The sequence below is a fragment of the Panthera uncia genome, chromosome D1 (genome assembly GCF_023721935.1).
Source record: "Panthera uncia isolate 11264 chromosome D1, Puncia_PCG_1.0, whole genome shotgun sequence".
In the NCBI taxonomy this organism is placed as follows: Eukaryota; Metazoa; Chordata; class Mammalia; order Carnivora; family Felidae; genus Panthera; species Panthera uncia.
Genome location: NC_064808.1, coordinates 25,447,790 through 25,459,853, shown reverse-complemented (window position 1 = coordinate 25,459,853; position 12,064 = coordinate 25,447,790).

Below are 12,064 nucleotides of genomic sequence, written 5' to 3'. Positions count from 1 at the left end.
CAGTATTTGTTACACAAGGAAATGACGAGCAAAGCCAGCCAGATGTGTGTGTTTTCAAGGGCCTACTATGTGCCACACACTATGCTGAGTGCTGCAGGCCATAACCTCTTCTCTCCACAGCAGCCATAGGAGACAGGTTCTCATTTGAAAGGAAGACACTGAGGCTAAGACATCAGTGTCCCCTTGACCCCAGGTCTCCTGGTTGGTGAGTGGCAAAGCCCAGCCCTTACCCCCAGGTACCTACCCCGGGTGCCTGAACCCTCTTGGCAGGACTGGCCATGTGACTTGTGGGGCTCAGGGCAAAATGCAAATACAGAGCCCCTCGTTGGAACATAAAGATTTTCAAGACGGTGACAATAAGTCATTAAATGAAGCATGGGGCCCTTCCGAGTGGGGGCCTGGGAGACCCCACAGGATATACACCCACGAGGCTGGCCCTGCTGCTAGAGGTTGGCTCCAAGAAGCTGAGGGAGACACGGAGCTTACGAGGCATCATCAGCCCTGCCTTGGTCCCGACCATATTCACTTTGCCACGTTCCAGCTCATCTCTCCAAATGACTTCTCCAGAAAGGCCGTCACATATTATCTTACCCTCCTTTAAAAAAAAAAGACGACTGGAAAAATCTATGCCAGAAGAGTTCAGAATTCCACATTAAAAGGAGGCCTGTGCTTTAGTGAGTCTGTCTTCTGGCCAGTCTATGTTTGCAGGAGACCACGTGAGGGGCAGACGCTCTGTGGAAACAAGCTGGCCTGGCACTTGGAAACCTAAGTGGGACCAGACCGTTGGTTGAGGAGCCCCAATTACCACAGCACGAGTATCCTGATTAAAACCAGTGGCTGGAGGTTCCTGGATTTCACTGACTAAACACAGCCAGTTCGGGCTAACTGATTTCTGCTGATGGAGACAAGGGAGTCTATCTGAAATTACCTGTGTCCAGGGCCCTCCTGACCCCGGGCTCAGGAGGGGTCTGGGATTTGGCTCTCTGGGGCTCAAAAACCCATCTCTGGGAAACTCTGAAACAATGGAAAGCTGCTTTGGGGGCAGCCAAAAAGCTTTGGGGAATACAGCTCCAAATATGCATGAGGAGGAATGGGAACAATTAGACGGACTCCAGGGATGAGATCTGGGTTCCCGTTCTCCTCTCTCCCCCCAGCCAGCTCCCTTCCCCTCTGTCTCTCCTCCCCTTACCCAAATCCCAGCTCGCCCACAAGCCTCAGCAGATGCAGCAGCGAGGAAAGGGCGACTTCTGGTCGGCCACAGCCCTGAGGCTTTTTTTCTCCACCATGAGTCTAATTCTTAAGCACACAGGTCTCCAATCCAAGTTCCCTTTTCATAGTAGCAATCAGAAGCAGCCACCCTTCATGTGTTAGACTCTCTTCCACGGCAGGAGGTCAGTGCTTCCCACATGTGGACAAAATCCCCAAACACATGCACTAGTCAGTCCCTTTACAAACAAAGGACCTGAGGTGGCACAGGATAATTTGTCCAGGTCAGCTTACATAACAGCTTTTAACCAACCAGTGTCAAGCTGCTAATTAAATGCTTCCAGTTAAAGTTGTAGGGTAAGAAAAAAATTGCTTTGCGGTGTCCTAACACCTGACGCGACCAGAGTCAACTTTGCGACCAGGTGGTCAGATTTGTTAGAACAGGGCGAAAAACGCTAGCATCACTCTGCTCTACCCACCTAGCAGGACGGAAACTCTGGTTCCAGCCTCCTAAGGATGCTCCCTGGGGCACAAGGTAGAGAGCTCTGGGCCGAGGGCATCCAACATGAGCCTGTGTTCTGTGGTCAGTCCCAGACTGTGGCCATCACAGCGGCACTTGTCACATGGGTATTGAAAAGTTGCAAACTGTTCCTTTTTATCCTTTTTCAAGGCTCTGGAGAGACAAGAACTCCTCAGAGTAGGTAAGTACTCACTTTCTAGAAATAATTTTATTTTAAATTCAGCTCCAGTCCAGCTGACAGTCTGGACCTCCTGATTCTTTGGGAGGCAAAGGTGCTCTTTGGATCGTCTCCTACATTCTGCTCATTTGCTTTCCTAAAACCGACAGGCTTAAGTCAGTGACCAAGGGTAAACATGTGTTTGCCACAAATATTTCATCAACTACAAATGTACCAGGCTGAGTGGCAATGCCAAGTTACTGTTTCCACTGGTGCTGTTGCTAATCTGTGGGCTTCAGAATACATACACGTATATGCAAATGTGGTATATACTTATACACACGTATGTACATTTTAAATATACTAAGGTGTGATAAAACTGCAACAATAAAAACTGCATATAAAGAGCTTCCAAGAATAATTAAAGTCTATCCTAATGGACTACATTAAGGGCGTGCTAAGGATCTACGTGTGCCTAAGGTAGTAGTGAGACAGAAGATGTGAGCAGTCTGACTCACCTCCCCACTCTACACACCAATGACCTCCTAGGGGGAAGCGCAAAAAGGCACATGGGAAAGATCTTAAAGATCTGGGCAGAACACTCAGGCCCCAACAGTATGAACTCCAGAATGACCACGCAGGAGGGGCTCAGGGCTGGAGAGACATCAAGGGCTGTTTGATTCTCTGCCACTACAAGGCAACTACAGAATTGACACGGTAACTTCAGCCAGAAATGCATGGAAGAACCCGTGGTATTTCACAGATAATAAAGATACAGCTTGTCTTGGGTGGGTTAAGCAGGTCACCTCTAAGATTTGTTTCCACTCTAGAATTACTTGACAAGGCCTCGTCTAGGCAATCCTTGCCCTCTGATTCCACTGCCCTTGGTTCAGATCACTATCACTGTCATTAGCATGTTGTTGACAGGCCTGTCTACTCTGGAGACTATAGTCTTCCTGGGGGCAGAGGCGCTAGCACATGTCCCCTCTCCCAGTGTTGTATTCTTACTTCCGAAGACAGACTTGGCCCACAGACAATGAGCAGGTGTTGCCTGAGAGAACAAACAACAAGGGGTAGTAAGGGGAACTGCTGGTAAGGCTGTGAGTCGCTGATTTGGAAGGCAACCCAGAGACCATCCGGAGAAGTCAGGCCCCACCCCTCTCCAAGAAGGAAACATGGGCTCTGAGGGTTCCAGTGACTGGCCATCTGACGGCAGAGCCAGGACAGGACTCTTGAGTCCCAGCTACTAGCTACACAATGAAGAAATCATCAAAATTCCAACTTCGATTTCTGGGCGATCTAAAAGAAGGTAGTTTTACTAGATTGTGAATCACCAAGTAAGTACAGAGTCCCAAAGCCCAGGGGATTATTTTTCACTTAGTGCCAGCCGGGGAGTCAGAACTCCCGAATGTGGACTTGGGAGGTGACCCATAATGTGATAAGGATCCAACATGTTGCTCTCAGGTTTTCCTTGGGCAACCCACCAGCCCACGTAGGCCCCAAAACCCGGTGTTTAGAGAAACAAGAGGTTTTGATGAAGAAATACCAAGCGGTATCATCTTGGGGCTAAGGAAGGAAGCTGGCATGCCTTTCAAAGGACTGCCCCAGTTATTAGTTGGAGTTAGCTACATTGCCAAAGGCGCCTCCTTCCCAGGCTCCTGTTCCTGAAGACAGGAACCAGCACTGCCTCAGCAAGAGTGACAGCAAAGGCTCCTGCAGCTGGGGACCACATTTTGTCATCCCTACAGAGTAACAGGAACAATGCTGGAGCAAAGACTACCCCAAACCCCAAGAGATGAGGGGGAAGGCAGTGCAATGAAGCTCTACTGCCTGGATGTGGTAGATGGGAAGCCGTGGTTCAATCCTTTTTTCCCCACAATCCCCCTGACTTCAAGTGGTCAATCCACGGTCAAGTGGAGAAGGTCAGAGAGTCATCAGCAAGGCTCATCTGGGCTTTCTTCCAACCTTGTCACAGAGGCATGGGCCCCATCAGGACAAAGTGATGCTTACCTAGGCTGGCCAGTGTTTAAGAGGCAGGGTAGGGGAAACGCAGGTTCAGGACAGCTCCAAGCCAAGGATGGGCTGTGGGCAAGAAGGGAATGGCCACCACACGCCAAGCAGCTGCTGTGCTGTCAGCACTGGGAAGTAGTTCCGAATTAGCCAGACCGGAGTGTGAATCCCCTCGCCATCACTCGTCACTTCATGGTATGTTATCTCACCTTTCTAAGCTCCAGTTTTGTCATATGGAAAACGAGAGAACTTCTTAGAGAACAGGTGCATAATGAGTTAACAGCTATGAAGCATTTAGAGCCTAGACCCTAGAACATACTAATCCCTTAACACGCTTCCTAATTTTATTTTTATTCTTAACACACGGCTCATTCCCTGAGATCTGTACTAACAGAGCTGAATGTGATTTAATGGCTATCTCCCCCATGCATGTGCATGGGTGGATCCAAACAGGAACTAATCTAGCTTTGAAGGCACTGACGTTTCTGTAGGAGGAAGGAGCAGACTTTCTCAAGGATGCTAAACTTGGGCAAACACTGAGATGTTTTGTATTTCCTGGGCAAGCCACATGCAAAGACAGGGTCCTAGAAGTGTATGCAGTGGCAGAAGCGGTCTGGGTGATGATATTTTTCCTGGATGATCTCCAAGTTAACAGGCCATGGCCATTTCAGCCCCCTACAGGCGTAGAGACTTGTGACAAAAGGTCACCTGAATGGACATGCAGAATCTGTTCTCCAAAGCACAAGGGGCCATTTTGGGTGGATTTCGTGGAGTGCTTTTTCCATTCCCTCACCTAACCGTCACTGTGTGTCCACATCAGGGGGTTGCCAAATTCTCCCGGCACATACGTACTGGACTAAATTTGTTTCTCCCCAGGCAAGTCCTGCTTGCTGCCTTCCCTCTCCTGAAGACAGCAGCTCGCTTCTGTTAGCAAGCTTACAATCTCTCCCAACACAGTTTTTATCTTTCTTTCAGCCATGTGCACTAAGATCTTCCATGAAGTTTTACTTTGCATGATTCAAAGATGTTTCACCTCAGGTTATGTCTTTGTGAGGGGAGAAGGGACGTCTGCAGATTTCCCACTCCACAGAAGTCAGACCTTCGTAAATGTTTCTGCACACATCACAGTCAGTGGTGTGCCAAGAGCTCAAAGGAAAAGGAGAAACATTAACCAACTGATTTGAAAAAACACAAACACAGAGGTTTAAGCAGAAGGATAAGGAGAGTTTGAAGGTCGGTTCCCCTTTTATGACCCAAAGAAAATTAAAACCTATCAGGGATGATATTTCTTTTTCCAGAAAGACACCTGTGAACTGAATGTCTCATTGGGATGCTTCTGGGTATGAAACAACAAAAAGCAACAAAAAGTGGTTTAAACGGCAAGGGGCATTATTAGCTCTTAAGTTATCTCAGGTAGGGGAGTTTCACAGTTGGTTGCCTCTGTGGCTCAACATTATCATCAAAAGATCCTAGTTATTGCCTTTTTTCCCCTCCGTCTGCATCAGGATGGTTGGCTGTATCCCATTTTCCCTGCATAGTTATTGGATGGCTGATGCCACAGTTCCAGACACCCCAAAGACACCCAAAAGTCTGAAAAGAAGAGAATCCCACGCTTGGGTCATCCCTTTGAGAGGAAGACCCTTCCAAAAGGCCCACCCCGCAGACTTCCCTCAATGGCCTGAATTAGGTCACAGGTCCATTCCTAAATCAATCGCTGCTCAGGGGGACAAGAACCACAACTGTCAGGTCAGTCGGGACCCACCTCTGGGCCAGAAGGGAAAGCCCAGACCCTTCTGCCCCTTGCCTCTGATTCCTGAACACAGAGCCACAGTTCCGTCAACAAGAACAAAGGATGGGGTGGGGGTGTTCTGATGTCGGTTTGGAGGAGAATCCAACAATACGTACAGTAGTCCACAGTCCTCTGGGGCTCCTAATGATTTAAAATACACATCAGGCCAGAAAGGCATGCAAACCCATCCCAATATGCAGGCCTGATGTCAAATACCTTTCTCAGAATTCTACCCATCACGGAAACACATTTGGGTTAACAACAGTTTACAATGTGTGGACCTTGTTTGGAATCTGATTCAAACTAATCAACTCATATAAGCTGTTTTTGAGGCAAACGGGTAAATGTGAATATGGACTAGGTTCTAGGTTATATCAAGGAATTATTATTGTGACAGTGGCACTATAACAAAAATGTAAGAAGCTACGTAACAGCTAAACAAATCCTTGTTTCTTCAAAGGATGTACTGAAGTATTTACGGATAAAATGCCATGATGTCTGGGATTTGATTTATTTCAGCCAAGTAGAGCCATAAAGACAGTGTCAAAATGGTGCTAACTGTTGAATCTGGGTGATGGATAGCCAGTCAGGCATTACATAACTCTCTACTCTTTTCAATGTTTAAAAATATTTCACGACAAGGGTTTCGTAAGGAAGGTGTGCTATTACCTGACCTTGCTTTCAGAGAGCTTACCGTGCCATCAGCCTGGTGTTCCTCCTCAAGGCCCTTCGCACCTTCTCTCCCCTCTTTCTGGGAGGTTTCCCAAGGTTCGGGCATTTCTGGCTCTTTCTCACACTCAGACCTCTGTCCAGATGTCACCACCTCACTCTAGCTTCACTCCGGCTGCGGTTTTATTTTTTTAACTGTTTTGTTAGCTGGATTTTCCCCCTGGACTTACCCTATGTGTTTACTAGTTATTACCTATTTCTCCCATCCGGAACAATCTCCATGAGAAGAGTGACCTAGCATACCTCGTGCAATCTTTCCCCGATGCCAGACAGCACCGCACATATAGAAGGCACTCTCCACATGTGAATGAAGAAATCAAATTCTCACTCTTCTTAAAAGCCCTCACGGACACTAACCAGAACGATGGCCGTCTAGTGAGCACTTTACGTGTATTCCCATGTCACTGTCACGACAGGCCTAGGAGGGCAGGTGTAGTGCTACAATTAAAGTCCGAGACTTGTTTAACCTCCGCACACTAAAGGTGACAAACACCTGACATACATGCTTCCAGGTCATTCCTGGGCCCATGACGGGCATCACCAACAGACCCCCAAATCCTTCCTGCTGAGCCTGGATTCAACACGGTGCTCCAGGCAGTTCTTGTCAATTGAATACGTTTGGTCCGTGAGGTGGCCTCCACTTGCCGTTCCCATACGAGGTCTTGCTATCAGAAAGCAGGTGTCAGTGCGATGGAGTTACCCCCCAACCCCCCGGTAGTTCTTTCTGGGGTTCATTCCTGCCTCTTCAGGAAATGCAAAACCGAAGGCTCCAAATAAACATCGGCCTTGGCGAGTGACATTGCCAGACCACTGGATCAGCCTCCAGGTTATTAAATAGCTCAGCCCGGCTGCCAAAGTCTTCTGAGGCTTGGCATGTGAGGAAGGGCTCCCCTGTGGGGACTGCTGGCTGTCCCCATCAGTTACACATCAGAATTTCCAGCTCTGCTAGTCCTCGGCTTCCCACACCTTTCTGCCAGGAAAACACACAAAAGCACAGAGACCAAAAAGCAAGCATCAGGAGACCTATGCCCAGTCCAGACGTGGCCTCTACGGACCTGCCCAGGGACAGGCTGCTGGCCTCCCACCTCGGATTCCACACCTGAGAAGTGCACTGCTTAGGCTACATTTAGACCTCAGATTCAAGGTCCATTTTCAGAGCTTTGATATTATGTGCGTAAGTCCTGGCACAGAGAAGGTCTCCCATCAGTGTTTACAGGAGGGGAAGAGACCCAGTCGGGTCACAAAGGAACCTCTTAGTGGACCATCAGCAGGCTCTAGCAATGGGAGGTCCCAACACGGTGGAGAGGGCAAGATCCTCGGGACAGACTAGGAGTCTGCATACCTTCCAGTATGTTCTTCCTCTATCAAGACCCTCTGAGAGTCTTGATAGCCTTTGATAAAATCAATGGGTCAGAAGTCTGCTGTTTACTGGCTAGGTGACCTGGGCAAGTTAAACTCTCCGTGCTCTAGTTTCCTCACTTATAGGATGCAGATCATTACAGTACCTACAGTATAGGGTCGTCGGAATCATAACATATTGCCTGTAAAAGACTTGGGACGGTGCATAACACATAGTAAGTGCCCAAAGTTAGCTATTATTAATACTACTACTCTTACTACTGAGGCTAGTCTTTGGATTATCCAACCGAGAAGGGAGAGGATTCTGCTGCCTGGTTAGATGCTAGATCAATGTTACTGAATGCATGAAGAAATGAGATAAAACCAAATTTCATTCTTTCTAGTCACTCCTGCTCTCTCTACACTACCTGATTGATGGATTAGAATGATTTCCTCTAAAGCTAGATTTTACATGGAGGGTAAAGGGACCTGCCTGGTGGTGAGCATTCCACATTGCCCTTCAAGTGTGAAGATACGATTTCTAGGTTGATGTGAGAATGTAAATATACATCTTCCTTAAACCTTAGAGCAACCATTAAAAAAAAAATACACAAAGACACGGTAAAAAAAAAAAAAACAACAACAAACAATAGATAAAACACAATACTAAAAACTGTTCAAATAGTTTAGATTATTTGTGCCTTTAGAGGCAGGAAAAAGGAGACAGGAAGAAAAACAGAGGGAACAAACAAAAAAAGGTAGCACCTAGATCCAAATATACCAGTAATGACATTAAAACGTAAAGAGTCTAAACACACCAGTTAAGACGGAGATGGTGAGAATAAAGAAAAACCAAAATGCAACTACATGCTGTTTACCAGAAACTCACTTAGTATATAATATAAACCAGTTACAATTAAAGGTATAGAAAAATATAAAATACGTAAACATGTGTCAGGAGAAAACTGGCATAGCTATAATTAATCTCAGATAAAGAAGACTTCAGAGCAAAGATAATTATTTGGTACAGAGACAGGCATTACAATGCTAGCTTTTACATAAAGTATCGGAAAAGAGGAAGTTTCTGGGAGGATGAGGCGGAAGCCATTCAGAAAGACCCTCTCGTCCCCACTCCGTCCCCCGATCTCAGCTGTGTGTGGGCCCGGCCGCCCCACCTACTTGCGCTCCCAGGCCTCAGGCACATTCGGGAATCTCTCCTTGTCCCTCGTGCCCTTCCGGTCTCCATCAGCTTCTGAGGGAAAACAACTCTAAGTCACGGGCGTCAGTACCTTGTTGAAAAAGCCACCCCCAGCGCAGGATTCCACCCTCATTCTTTGGGGTAAGACTCCCAACTCTATAGCATCACGCTATTCATGGGGCAATACATCCCTGCTCTTAAGGATCTGGAGCAAAAATCCCCTCACTTCTATTCTCCACCACCCCCTCTCACATTTCTCCCAAGAGAAACTACGGGCGGGGGGGTGGGGGGTGGGGAGCCTTTTAAAAACCCAGTGATCCTGCACAGAAGAAAGGGTTCTGGATTCTGTTTTCTGCTTCTACGACCTTGGCCGGATCTGGTTTAAACAAGCCCCTGGCGGCGTGTGTGCGGGTAGGATGTGCTCTGTCTGCCGTCTGGCTTCCCACCCCCAGCTCCTCACAGTCTGCTTCACACCTCCAACCTCCACGCTGCCCGCGCCCTCCAATGTGTCATCCACACAGTGTGTGAAAATACCGAGGTGACGGGTGCCCTAGGCAGCTTTGGACAACTCTGGTCGCACCCGATTCCCGCATCAAGATTTGCTTTGCACTCGGACTGGTCCTGCTGTCCAGGCTGCAGACAGGCTGGACCGGCAGCTCAGAGTCAGAAGTCAGACAGATGGAGGCATCACGTGGGTCAGACACGCTGGCGGGAGGCCTACCCAGTATCCTCCTTCTGGAAAGGCATTGGCCTCAGCAGTCAGGCAATCTTCTTTCTTCCCGGGCCTGCAGTTTCACGAGTGATGAAATCTGTTATCAGGGGAGAGCTCATTTTTTGGACTGTGAGAAATCCTGCAGTGACAGGCTCCGTCCACGGCCCCGGGGTGAGGCACTCAGGCTGTGCAGCCGGCGGGGGAGCCCAGTGTGAGCCTGGCTTTGCTGCTCACTTGGCTGGGTGACTTGAGGCAGGGTGCTTAACCTCTCCGAGCCACCACTGGTTCTGCTGCAAATAGTATCTGCAACACAGTATCTGCCTTCCTCCTGGTCGAGAGGATTCCGGAAAATAAGGTATACAAAGTCCTTTGCTCTGGGCCTGCACAGAAGATCAGCGAGAAGATTCTTCCAGTACAGAAGCTACTCCTTTTGTGTCCTCCATGATGCCAACAAGATGCCCACCCAGGGCAGGCATTCACGGAACCTTGTTGGCTACACATTCACGCTATCTGGATCTTGTTAGCTGTATAGTTACTTCAAAAAGGACATTTAATAACAGCCCTTCTTCTCCGGTTTAGTTCGGAAATGGAAAGCAAATTAGCCACCAAGCCATCCCGGATTCTGAAAACCTGTGGCCTCTGATATTATCACACCTTCCATCTGCAGCTGAGTGAAAACAGGGATCTGCGAGATGAACTTGTCTGTGATAGCTGACAATGTGCCGCTTAGACCGGTCTCACTAAAACTTGAAGCGCTTCAAGGTGGCATGGAGTTGGAGACCGAGTGGAAGAAATGAGAAGTGGCACTTCAATGCATCTGGCATAATTTAAGACACCATTAGGACAGAAATAAGCCCAGTCGCCAGCTCTTCGGGACCTAATGGCTCTTTCCCTCAAACCTATAATCTGACTATTTAAGAGGCACTCCAAAGTGCTTTTCTTCCAGAAAGGATACATCAGAACAGATATACACTGAAGTCCGTGAATATAATAAATAATAATTGCTCTAATAGCTGCAACAAAAAGATACTTGTGAGCTTCCCGTTCTCATTAATGGTCTGTTGAAATGCTCTTCAAATAAAAAAGTTACCCTCGCCCAGCCTAATGTGGCAGATGTGTTTCTCCATAAAAATGGTTTTTCCATCCAACTCATCTCCCAGCCTACCTCCTGCCTCCCAGGTGCCAACAGTGCCTGGTCTCTACGGCATTCGCTCCTCTCGTCTGTCTACCCAGAGCCCACTTAGGTTCTCAGACCACGAGGGCTCCCAGCCCTCTGTCCCAGCTTGGGAGCCGCATGTGGCCACTGGACTACGGCGACCGGCTCAGTGGTGGACCCCAGACCTAAGTCAGGCCAATCAGGGGCCAATGGGACTCAAATCCAGGGTTTTTATTTGAGCTGCCAGGGAAGCTGACTTGTTCCCTTTGCTAAAAAGCTTTAAAGCCATGGCTGCGGCAGGCCATTCATAATCACAAGAAACAATCAGATGGATGATGGAGCCAACCCAGGAGTAGAATCAAGAGGGAAAAGCCAGAGGGAACAGGGTCTCAAAGATACTACTGAACCCCTGAATCAAAGCACTCCTGAAGCCAGCCCTACTTCAGGACTTTTAAATAAGCTAGTGTAGGTCTTTCTTCTTTAATCACATTGAAATGTGTCTGCAACCTGCAAGAAGTCCCAACACAGAAACTGTAAACTCAAGTGGACTTGTGAGTAACAATGTTATGGCTTCTCAGCCTCAAATAACTTGGAATGTGAGAACGCTGCCCTGGGTTCCCAGAATCCTTCCCATCTGGCCGACCTGAAGATGTGCACACGGTTGGCCATTTCAGGAAAAGCAAATGGCTACTGGCTGAGAAAGGCTGGTGACCTCACTTAGGTAGCACTGCTCAGGCTAACAGGTCTTAGGTCATGACAAAGTACTGGTCCCTCAGGAGACCTGACTTCTGGTCCCATTTGGATCACACCTTGATCCTGGGAACTCAAACATCCCTCAGTTTCTTCTAGTAAGAGAACAAAGCCATCTGCCTCGAATACAGGGAGAATAGAGGCAGTACCACATGGCAGTTAGCAACATGGGCTTTGAATTGGGTAAATTTGGGTTCAAATCCCTAGTCCACCCTCAACTAGCTATGTGATCTTGGGTCACAGGCTTACTCTCTCTGAGCCGGTTTCCATATCTATAAAATAGAAACAACGTTGAGTTGTTTCAAGGATTAAATAAGGTAAAGTTTGTAAAGTGTTTAGCAGTGTACCTGGTCCGCAGCAAAGACTCAACAAATGTTGGCGATAGTGGGGATCAAATGAGGAAGAATGTGAAAGAAAGCGCTTTGCAAAAACTGTAAGGCACTGTACCCATATGAGTGATTATCACCATCACTTCTCGCTCCTAAACCGGCCATGGTTA